Here is a 10765-nt window from a genome sequence, read left to right on the forward strand (position 1 = left end):
TAATTGCAAAAAATCCTGAAGGACCTGTTGAGACTGTAGTGTTAGATAAGTCTATGGAAGTTCTCCAAATATTTTCATAATTTTCCAAGGTTTCTACAATTCAAAGATTGGTTTCTCAAAAGCAGCAGCTGTCTGTGCATGAATTTGCATTAACTCATTCTACTGTTGGCACTTAACATCTCTTTCAATTATTAAAGTAGAATATTTTTTCCACTGCTGTCATTCTAGAAAGCATCTAATTTTTGGAGCATCTGCAGGAACATTCTGTGCACATGAAGGTCTTCCAAACACCCAGAAAACCCATGATGATATTATCTCATGGCATATCAAGATGTGCCTAAGGTATAATGCTATAACCCTAAAGCATAGTGCTTATAATCCAGTATCTGTGATAAACATCACCAATACACCACTGTTTCTTTAAGACACACTAGAAATCCTTTATATAATGATCCACTTAGGCCTAGCAGCCTATAGGGTTAGCATGGTGAAGGCACATTCACTGCTGTAGCCAAGACACACAAAGAAATAATCTGGCTGGAATTGCCTCTAGCCACCTTTGACACCCCAGTCAAATAACCAAGTATACTTTTACCGCTGACCAAGTCAATCAAGGATGGCATTCAACATAGAGGGGACAGGACTAGGAACAATGACCTCAAACATCAGCCGTGAACATTTAAGTTGGAGGTTAGGAAAAACTCTCTGATTTAAAGGGTGATTAAGCATTGAAATGGGTTTAGAGAAGCTGTGGAATCTCTGGAAACTTTCAAGAGCAGGTTACATGGATACTTGACTGGGATGGTTTAATAAGGGATGGTCCTGCCTTGAACAAGTGAAAGGGTTCATGAGGTCCCTTTCAGTCCTACTTTCCTATGATCCTGTGAATCCAGACTAGGGCTCAGACTCACTGAGCCCTGTGCTGCAGTGAGGTCATCTGAAAAGCCTTGTCACCCACGATAGAATGGGTATAGGGTATTCCAATTATATACTAAAATTACACATATTTTACATCCCAGTCAGGTGAAGTTATAATAGTCTGTCTATAAATATGAGTGACCTGACTGTTTACATGATGAACATGATATGGGCAAAACACAGGGAACTGAACTGAGGAACACTAGAGTTAAAAACCATGAGCTGCTGCAGTGGACCAGTCTCCAAAATTAAGGCCTATAATGGCACAGATTCTCTGAGGTTTGGCAGAGAAGGAAACCTGTTATATGCACACACCCACGGGATCTGCTGACACTGGAGATTTCTTCCACTTTGAACCTGACTGCCCATAACTTAATGATCCAGATACTTAGCTTAGGTGAAGCTGTCAGAGCTCGGTCTACATCTGTCTGATTGTGTCATTTCTGATCTGACTATGACAGTGTAGGCAGAAGTCAGCAAGACTTAAAACAATTAAAACAAACATTTAAAACCACTTTGGAGTTTATTTTTTCTTTGAAGAGCAATAAATAATTTTGGCCAAATGCTATGTAATATAATGACTAAAAATGCCTTGGCCACATTTGAAGCCATGAAGTTTCCAATACAGATGATGCTAGTCCTCTAATTTAGAAGTTCTGGAATTAAAGAAGTGAACAGATACATTTTCTTTTAATAATTTTCAGCTGCATAAGGTTTCTGGTTTATAAAACTGCAATTTTTTCAAAGGAAAAGGTCCATACTCAACCCTTAGAAATAAATCCCTTCGGTACTCTTAGGATACTAAAATAATTTTCTAGCAGGAGGTCTGAAGTCCTAGCACAGCTGATGGGATATAAGTTTAGGATGTAGTAATGCCAAATAAGGAAGTGCTCAGGCCCACAAATCTTATAGATATAACCTTGATATAAGCAGGTTTTAGGTCTGACTTTAGGCACGGGTGTGTCTACATGTGGGCATTTATTGTGCATTAGCCTGATTTAAGGCACATTAAGGGCACATGTCTTCCTCTGAAGCCCAGGTAGGGGCCTGCTACCGGGCAGCAGACAGAACCCAGGGGCCCTGCAGGGCCAGAACAAGGGGCCTGGTGTGGAGGAGCCTGGACATGAGCTCCAGTTCCCAGCCCTGGCTGGCCAGTTGCTGTTGGAGCAGCTCCACACAATGCTGCTCCAGGGCCTCCAGCCAGACCCAGTGCTTCTGCTGCACCCAGTCCCATGTCTCCTCCTGGGTAGCCTCCCAGGCAATGTCTTCCTCCCACCAGGCCAGCTCCCATGCCCCTTGTGCCTCCTGCCATGCTTACTCCCATGCCACCCAGTTGTCCACCACTGCCACCAGCTGCTGGAGCAGGAGGGTCCAGTCCGTGGTATGCCACCAGTGCATCCAGGTGGCTCCAGCAGTGGGTGGCAGTGACCCTGAGGTGGCACTCCCACAGGGCCCTGCAGCCTCTTCCCAACAGAGGCAAGAGATGGAAGTCTTTTTTGTGAGTTTGCAAGACTGCAGACATAAGATGCTCTGCACCAGAGGCCTTGCACTGCCCAGCCTCAGATCATAGGTTGGCTATGTACAGGTGCCCAGGGACCACAATAAGCTGTCTGGGGAGGGCTGGGCCCAGGCAGCCAGTAGCTGAGCCCCCTGGCCCTGCTTGCTCCCCTGGGGCCAGCGGGCCACTGGGAGATGGGTGCTGGCTGCTCCTTTCTCAGGACAGGACAAGCCAGGCTGCTGGCAGCACCTGCTGCCAAAACTCCAGACCCTGCTCCCCCCAACTCTCCCTGCAGGCAAGCTGCTCTGCAACACTGCTGCCCAACCCATGGTGCCTGGCTTTGGGGTGCGCAGGACTCCCGGACAACTGAGGCAAGAGGCTGGCCATGCTCCTGCCCTCCCTACTGGGGTCCTCTCTGGGGAGGTGACAGGGTCACCCCTGCCACTGTGCCACTTCTGCACCCTGAGTGTGCCCCTGCTGTGTGTGCCCCAGATGGTGTGCAATGAGCTGTTTGTGCAGGTGGATGGCTGCCTGAAACACTATGGCTTGCTGATGATGATCCTGCTGGTGCCCTGGACACACCTGAACTCCTGGTTCAGGACCCTGAGCTACAATGGCATGGGGGGCAAGCCCAGGCAGCCCTGCAACCTCTACCACCACCTGGAGGACTACCTGTTGCAGCGCTACAAGTTGCTGCCCCCCACTGCTGAGGAGGACATCACCACTGGCATCGACGCCTTTCTCAGCATGTGAGAGGCCTTTGCCCACCCAGCTGTGGGAACATAGGCTGATCAATAAAGTTTTGAACTGTGTCTTGCCTCTCTGCATGCTGTGAGGGGAGAACCCCACATGAACTGCCTATAGATGTTGGCCCCACCCCAGAGTGCCACAAGGTTGTGCACCTCCTCCCAGGTCCAGTTGTGGGCTCGGGCACTCAGGATGGCTGTGAGCATGCAGGTGGAGTCAGGTCTTAAAGGGGATGATGTTCTGGACATGCTCACCATGCTAGTTTTTGGGCCCCCATGCAGCTGTCCCTGTGATGCCAGCCCTGGAAGGCTGCCAGCAGCACCCAGGACAGGGGCACAAGCAGGGACTGAGCCACATGGCAGAGGTGCTTCACCATAATGCCTGCAAAGAGACAGAGCTGGGGCTGAGCAGGAGCAGAGACAGGTGCTGACCCTGCTGCCATGGAAAGTAGGGCTGGCAGCCCTGGGGGGAATCTCAGGGCTGGGCAAGGGATGCAGCAGGCAGAAATGTTGTGTGTCAGTTTCTGCCAGATGACACTATTGTGCAGCAGTCTCAGGCTACTGCATAGGCAGCATCTCGTGTAGCTGCAGCCCTAGAGAAGGAACTTTGGGAATAAACTAGAAACACAAACCATCATTACCAATAAGATTGTGTCGAACTAGAGTTTGAACTTGCAGCTCTCATCATGAATACTTTATTTAAGATTGATATATAGCCTCCTTCTTTATAGGGTGAATCTTCCAGGTAGAACTTAGTCAAACAAAGCACACTCTTTTGCTTCCTTCATCTCCCGGCTTCCCCATATCATCCTTCAAAGCCTAAGTACAAACAGTCAAAAACCTTGAGGCTGGATTGATTGTCTAAGCTATGTAGAATGAACTGATAAGCAAGTGAACAGACATTCATTTTTGATTCCAGAAATACAGCCACATGCCTGCAGGGGCCCAGGCCAGAAGCCGGGGGCACTAGAACATACCTCCCTGCTTGGCTGGAGCAGACAGCTTGGGCCAAGGCTAGCCTGCCCACCCTGCAAGAGGGGGATTTGCAGGGGAGGTGCAAAGCATCCTGGGATGCTGGGGGACTATGAGTTAACTTGAATATGGAGGGGATCTGGGACAGAAGTATCCAGGTTTACTTTAAACCAGTTTTGGCCATTTTGAGAGTGGTCTGCCAAACATCTGTTGTGTTACAGATTTGAACTGGTTTCTGATCACTTATACCAGTTTACTTGTAATATCTGTCCCTAGCCAAACTGCTTGTTGTTTCTTCCCCTAACCATATTTCATCTCTTTTCGTTTTAAGGTTGCAAACAGCTAAGTTTGAATGATAGTTTTAGATCCCTACGGAATGCAACAGAAAGATCCTGTGAATGGTACTAAAGCTACTGTACAGCCAGTACCAGGGAATGCTTTATTTTTACAGGCTTTTCTGAATTCACAGTGATTGGGCTTCAACATTTGTGAGTTCTTAATTTGTAACTTTGGTGTCTTTGATTTTCCCTGCAGTCTGAGGACTTGCACATATGATGCTTTTACACTGGTGTCATTTACACTGGTATTGTAAAACAATGTTAATTGCACCAAGATTCAGAACAGACAAATGACCGGGTCTCCCAGGGTAGCTGCTTGCTGTAGGGACTAATACAGTACCTTGTCATTAAGTAGTCATTATTAGCCTGCTTTTAAATTGAGCAAACACCTACTCTGGAATACATTGTGGACCCACAATACCTAAACCAGTGTAATTTTAGCCCTGTTTTTCCTTGGGGTAATTTTACACTAGAGTGGATTGATTTACACTGTAATAGGGCCATATATTGTATGTTTTCTCCTTTTTTAACCAGTGTAAATATGCCATATGTCTAGAGCTTCAGATGATAAGCTCTTTAAGACATGGATTGTCTGCATGTTTGGATAACACTTAGGGGTGCTCACATCTGCACTTATGTTGAGCCCCAGCTCAAGTCTGGGATCGTGCCCGGTATGCAAAGGCCAATAAAGATACCAGGGGTGAAAGTACAAAGATTTATTGCTAGCAATAAAAGGTGCGAGCGGAATAATTTCACGTAACAAGCACACCAGATTACTATTTCTAAGCATCTTTTATACAGGAGTTTTTGAGCCTTCATAAGCATCCTTGTTTGCTGATTGGTTATAAGTGAGTGACGCAAGGAGTTCTTTACTGAGCATGTCTCTATACCTGTGTTTTAGCCATGTATCTCATTTACATACATGTATGTTTCATTAGCATACTTTTTCCCCACCTAGGGGCGTGATTTTTAGTATTTTAATGAGCCCTTTTAACCCAGTTCCCTGTTTTTTTCTTTTTGTTTTCAAGCCCCCTTTATCTAAGACTGTCTCCTCCTTATCATTGCAGATGGGCATTCGTCACATAACATTCTCTTCTGCTTCGTCTCTGAGTAGTGGTTTCTAGGTCACTCCTTACACTTACAGTGCAGCACTCTTACTTGACAGTCCTACATTTGAAATGTACTAAAGGCACAGATGTGATTTAAAGCAATGATCCTAACTCCCCCTGGCTTGGTATCATTTACATTCCCTTTGCACAGGTGTAAATCACAACAGGTCAATGGCAGTAGAGAATTAGGCCTTCTGCACTGCACCAAATGTTTTCTGAATGGCTCAACTCAGGTCTGTCCATCTTCCACAGATCAGGGCCTAGAGGTATTGGGAAACCCTGCATAAAATGAAACAGTAGAGGCAGTTTTGCATTCCCCTTGCAGCATATGCTAATCATTTCCTCAGAAATATGTTGCAGATGAGGTAAATATACATAACGCCAGTCACATACAAAATCAAAGCATATCAACAGAAGAATAAAACAATGTCAATCACATTTCTTTAATCAGGGATAAATCTAAATAAAGCCACTGAGAGACAGAAATCAACAGTAGAAAACAGACATGGCTCTTGCTATATATAGGAAATATCAGGAAGCCTTTACTATAAATATAACCATTGAGTTGTTACACCAGTGTTGATTTCTTTTATCCAGGAAAGCTCTTGCCAAAACTTCAATGGTGTTTTAGAGATTTAGAGATTAAGGTTTATGGGAAGCCAAGGATAGACCCACCTTAGATACATCAAATCAAACAGTATTAAAAAAGATGACAGCTGTGTGTGTATCCACCTGCTGCCAAGAGTTTCCTCAGCATTTCACAGTGAAAACATGTTGATCAACCCCAAATGGCAGTTACAGTCTTAGGAGCAATAAATTGCGCTGTACTGTCTCACGTGACCTGTACTGACAGGTGTGACCTGTACTCCCAAGCAGGATGCTCTTGTTGAAAGGAGAGGGAAAGAAGATGTGCAGTTTACTGTAATCCCACTGGGGTTGGAAAATAGCAAGAGAAGAATGGCTGACTCAAGAGAGGAAACAGTGATTAACATGAGCTGTACAGATGTTGGCTGTGGACCTACCCAGCGCGCTGTCAAGAGACTAATCAGCACTTCTTTGTTAAGTTACTGGAGCTGAGAGAAACCACACCAAGGCCTTGCAGAGGCAACCCAGAGGCAACCCAGAGGCAGGGAGGATGCCATCCCTAGGAGGCAATAACTGAACATTTCAAACCCACAAACAGATGAATGAGGAAGTGGGAGAGTCAGGAAGCACAAGGATTTCCCCAGATGCCTCCTACAGATAAATTGCCAGTGAGCTGCCACCAGCATTTTTACCCAAGTGATATTTCTGTTACAGACTTAGTCTTGCTTTATGGATACTGGGTAAATCTAACTTTTAAATACATAGGGAGCACGAAGAAAGCACCGGGTAACGTGGGGCCCCTGCAGGATACGCTTGGCAATCTGGTGGTTGCACCAGAGGAAAAGGCAGATCTTTTTAACAGTTTCTTTACCTCCACTTTTTTGTGCAGGGACCAGGACATCGCCCCCACCGGGATTCAGGACGGACTCAGGAGAGACTCCGCCAGGCCTAGGGTCAAGGGGGATTGAGTTAGGGAACTTCTGGAGGGGCTGGACATGTTCAGATCAGCAGGTCCAGATGCTCTCCACCCCAGGGTGTTGAGGGAATTGGCAGAGGTTATCAAGGGGCCCCTGGCATGGCTTTACGAGCACTCACGGTGCTCTGGCCAGGTGCCAGATGACTGGAAGAAGGCCAATGTGGTCCCCATTTTCAAAAAAGGGAGGAGGGAGGACTCGGGCAACTATAGGCCCGTTAGTCTTACTTCGATCCTGGGGAAGCTCTTTGAGAAGATTATCCAGGAGCACATCTGTGAAGGACCAGCAGGGGGGGATGATGCTCAGGGGCAACCAGCATGGGTTCATTAGGGTCAGGTCCTGTCAGACCAACCTGATTGCCTTCTACGACCAGGTCACAAAATCGTTGGATGCAGGTGTTGCAGTGGATGTAGTCTTTCTGGACTTCAGGAAGGCCTTTGACACTGTCTCCCACCCCGTTCTCATTAAAAAGCTAGGCGACTGTGGCATTGATGTGTCCACACAGACCACAGAACTGTGGTCAGGCCACAGTTGGAGTACTGCATCCAGTTCTGGGTGCCACACTTCAGGAGTGATATGGACAGCATTGAGAGCGTCCAGGGGAGGGCCACTCATATGATCCGGGGACAGCAGGGCAGACCCCATGAGGAGAGGCTACGGGACCTGAACCTTTTCAGCCTTCACAAGAGAAGGCTGAGAGGGGACCTGATGGCCGTCCCCTCTTACCAGGGGGGGACCAGCGGGAGAGACCTTGTTCCCCCAAGCGCCTCCCGGAGTAACAAGGAATAACGGCCATAAGTTGCTTCAGAGTAGGCTGGATGTCAGAAGGCACTACCTCACAGTCAGGGTGGCTAGGATCTGGAACCAATTTCCAAGGGAAGTGGTGCTGGCTCCTACCTTGGAGATCTTTAAGAGGAGGTTTGACAATTACCTAGCTGGGGTCATATGAGCCCAGTATTCATTCCTGCCCAGTGCAGGGGGTCGGACTTGAAGATCTACTTAGGTCCCTTCTGACCCTACATCTATGAATCTATGAATCTATAATGCACACAAATACTCCAGGCTTATCTTTAAGGCATGGTCTGAAGGCCTCACTCAAATTCATAGATTCATAGATTGTAAGGCCAGAAGGGACCTCAGAAGATCATTGGGTCCAGCCCCCTGCACCAAGCAGGAAAGAAATTACATTTCTCTGTTGAACTTCATCAGATTTCAATCTGCCCAACTTGCTAGCCTGTCTAGGTCCACCTGTAACTGTAGCCTATCTTCAAGCGTGACCATGCTTCCCCATAACTTGGTGTCATCCACGAACTTGGCCAGTGAGCTCTTCACCCCCACATCCAAATTGTTAATAAAGATGTTGAAAAGTACTGGACTGAGCACCGACCCCAACGGGACACCGCTGCCCACTTCTCACCAGGATGACACAGATCCATTTACTATGACTCTCTGGGTCCTATCCTGCAGCCAGTTTCTCACCCACCTGACTGTCCAGGAGTTAAGCCCACAATCCTCCAATTTTCTCACAACAACATTGTGGGATACTAGATCAAAGGCCTTTTGGAAGTCAAGGTATACAATGTCAATCTGCTCTTTCTTGTCCAGATGGCGAGTTACCTGGTCATAGAAGGAGATAAGGTTGGTAAGGGAAGACCTGCCTGTGATGAAGCCATGCTGGCTGTCATTCAGAATCTTACCTTCTTTAAGCTTATTACAGATAGATGTCTTGATGAACTTTTCTAGGATTTTCCCTAGGATGGAAATTAAGCTGGTCCTCCCTCCTGCCCTTCTTGTGAATGGGCACAACATTGGCCCTCTTCCCATCCTCAGGGACTTCTCCAGAGTGCCATGAGTTGTGGAAGAGTTTTGCCAGGGGTTCCACAATGACTGGTCAGCTCCTTCAGCACTCTCAGATGAAGATCATTTGGTCCCACTGACTTGTATACATCTAATTTTTTTAATTGGTCATACACCAATTCTACAGCAAAAGTAGGAAGGCAATTATTCCTACCGTGCTCATCCTCTACTCTACCTGGCATGGTTTACCTCTTGGTCTGGTGAAAGACCAAGGCAAAGTAGTCATTCAGTTCAGCTTTCTCTTGAATACCAGTAACCAGCTCTCCTGGATTGTTGAGTAACGGCCCCATGCTCCAATTTGCTTTCCTCCTGTTCCCTATGTACCTAAAGAAGGACTTCTTGTTGTCCTTGATTCCCATTGCTAATCTAAGTTTGGTCACTGTTTTAGTGTGTTATCTGTTCCCTGCAAATGGGGCTAGTTCCATAAGAACATAAGGACCGTTAGACCAATGGTCCCTCTAGCCCAGTACCCTGTCTCCAACAGTGGTAGAAGTGGATTCTATACAGTGAGAGCATTAAACTGGGTATCTCTAAGAGTGATTGATTACTTATCCATTACCCTTCCTTCCATCCACCATTTAGTGAGGAAACATCTCCAACTTTTCTGTTCAACAGCCATTAATAGCTCTATCATCCATGAATATATCCAGCTCCCTTTTTGAACCTGGCTATGCTATCTATATCTCCACCACTTCTTGTGGCAATGAATTTCATGAGTTAGCTATGTGTTGTGTAAAAAAAAGGTAGTTTTTCTTGTTACTTCTAAACCTTTTAAACTACCAATTTTAGTGGGTGCCCCCTAGTTCTAGCTTTCTGTGACATGGTGAACAGTTCCCTCTTCACTTGGTTCATACCCTCCATGGTTTTATAGACCCTTGTCATATCCCCCCCCTCAGCCTTCTGCTTGCTAAACTGAAAAGTCCTAGCTTTTTAAGCCTTTCCTGGTAAGGCAGCTGCTCCAGGTCTCTGATCATTCCACTGAACTTAGTGGGGTTATACCAATTTACAGTAACCAAGCAACTGGCGTAATGACAAATTGGCCCGTCAGGCTCCCCAGTTTAGGCTTCAGCTTACTTAAAATTAGACTTTTGGTGCCAGGAGAGTGAATTATAGAAGAAGAATTAGGTACCTAGAGTCCCTATTAGAGGGAGCTAGATGTTCTTCTACAGCGATTCAGAGAATCCAGGTGCTGAAAAGAGAGTCATTCAGAGGTCACTAATATGAAAATCTAATCACAGGGATGTGTTTGTATGCTCATTCCACTCCAGAGCTTAGGCATCTTACTCAGGGCTGCACAGCATACCCTTTACATCCACTCCGGATTCTGAGTCTGGCATGCTCTTGGGCAGGTGGGTGGTAGCATAATCATCTAGTAGGTACAGCTTTTACCTAGGAAGCGAGCCTGAGGAGGAACTGGGCCACTGAGCAGCCAGGAGTCATGAAGTCAGAAAGACAGCAACAGAAGAGAACCTGATGCTGTAGTTTAAGGAACCGGACATCCAAGGGGAAGGGAGACCCGAGCCCAGCTCCCCGCAATCAGGGCTGTGCCAGTTTTCATCCAGTAGCTGTCTAGGATAAATCATATAAAGAGTTCCAGCAGCAACACTCCTCTATTAGATGCTGATTTCTCTTTCACCTGAAAAGGAACAGCACAAATACGCTGGGAGAGGGACAGCAGAGATGGTGAGATAGCTCACTGACTAGGGAACCAGACAAGGACTTGACTTGAGTATGCGGCTGGGTAGGGATCGGTATTCCCATCTCTCAT

The 10765-nt window shown here is 46.6% G+C and overlaps 1 pseudogene; it reads right to left on the minus strand.

Moving 5' to 3' along the window:
• Positions 1-1968: 1968 nt before the first annotated feature.
• Positions 1969-4877, minus strand: LOC112549977 (annotated as a pseudogene).
• Between the last annotated feature and the right edge of the window lie 5888 nt (positions 4878-10765).

The sequence above is a fragment of the Alligator sinensis genome, unplaced genomic scaffold, assembly GCF_000455745.1.
Source record: "Alligator sinensis unplaced genomic scaffold, ASM45574v1 scaffold682_1, whole genome shotgun sequence".
NCBI classification, from domain to species: Eukaryota; Metazoa; Chordata; order Crocodylia; family Alligatoridae; genus Alligator; species Alligator sinensis.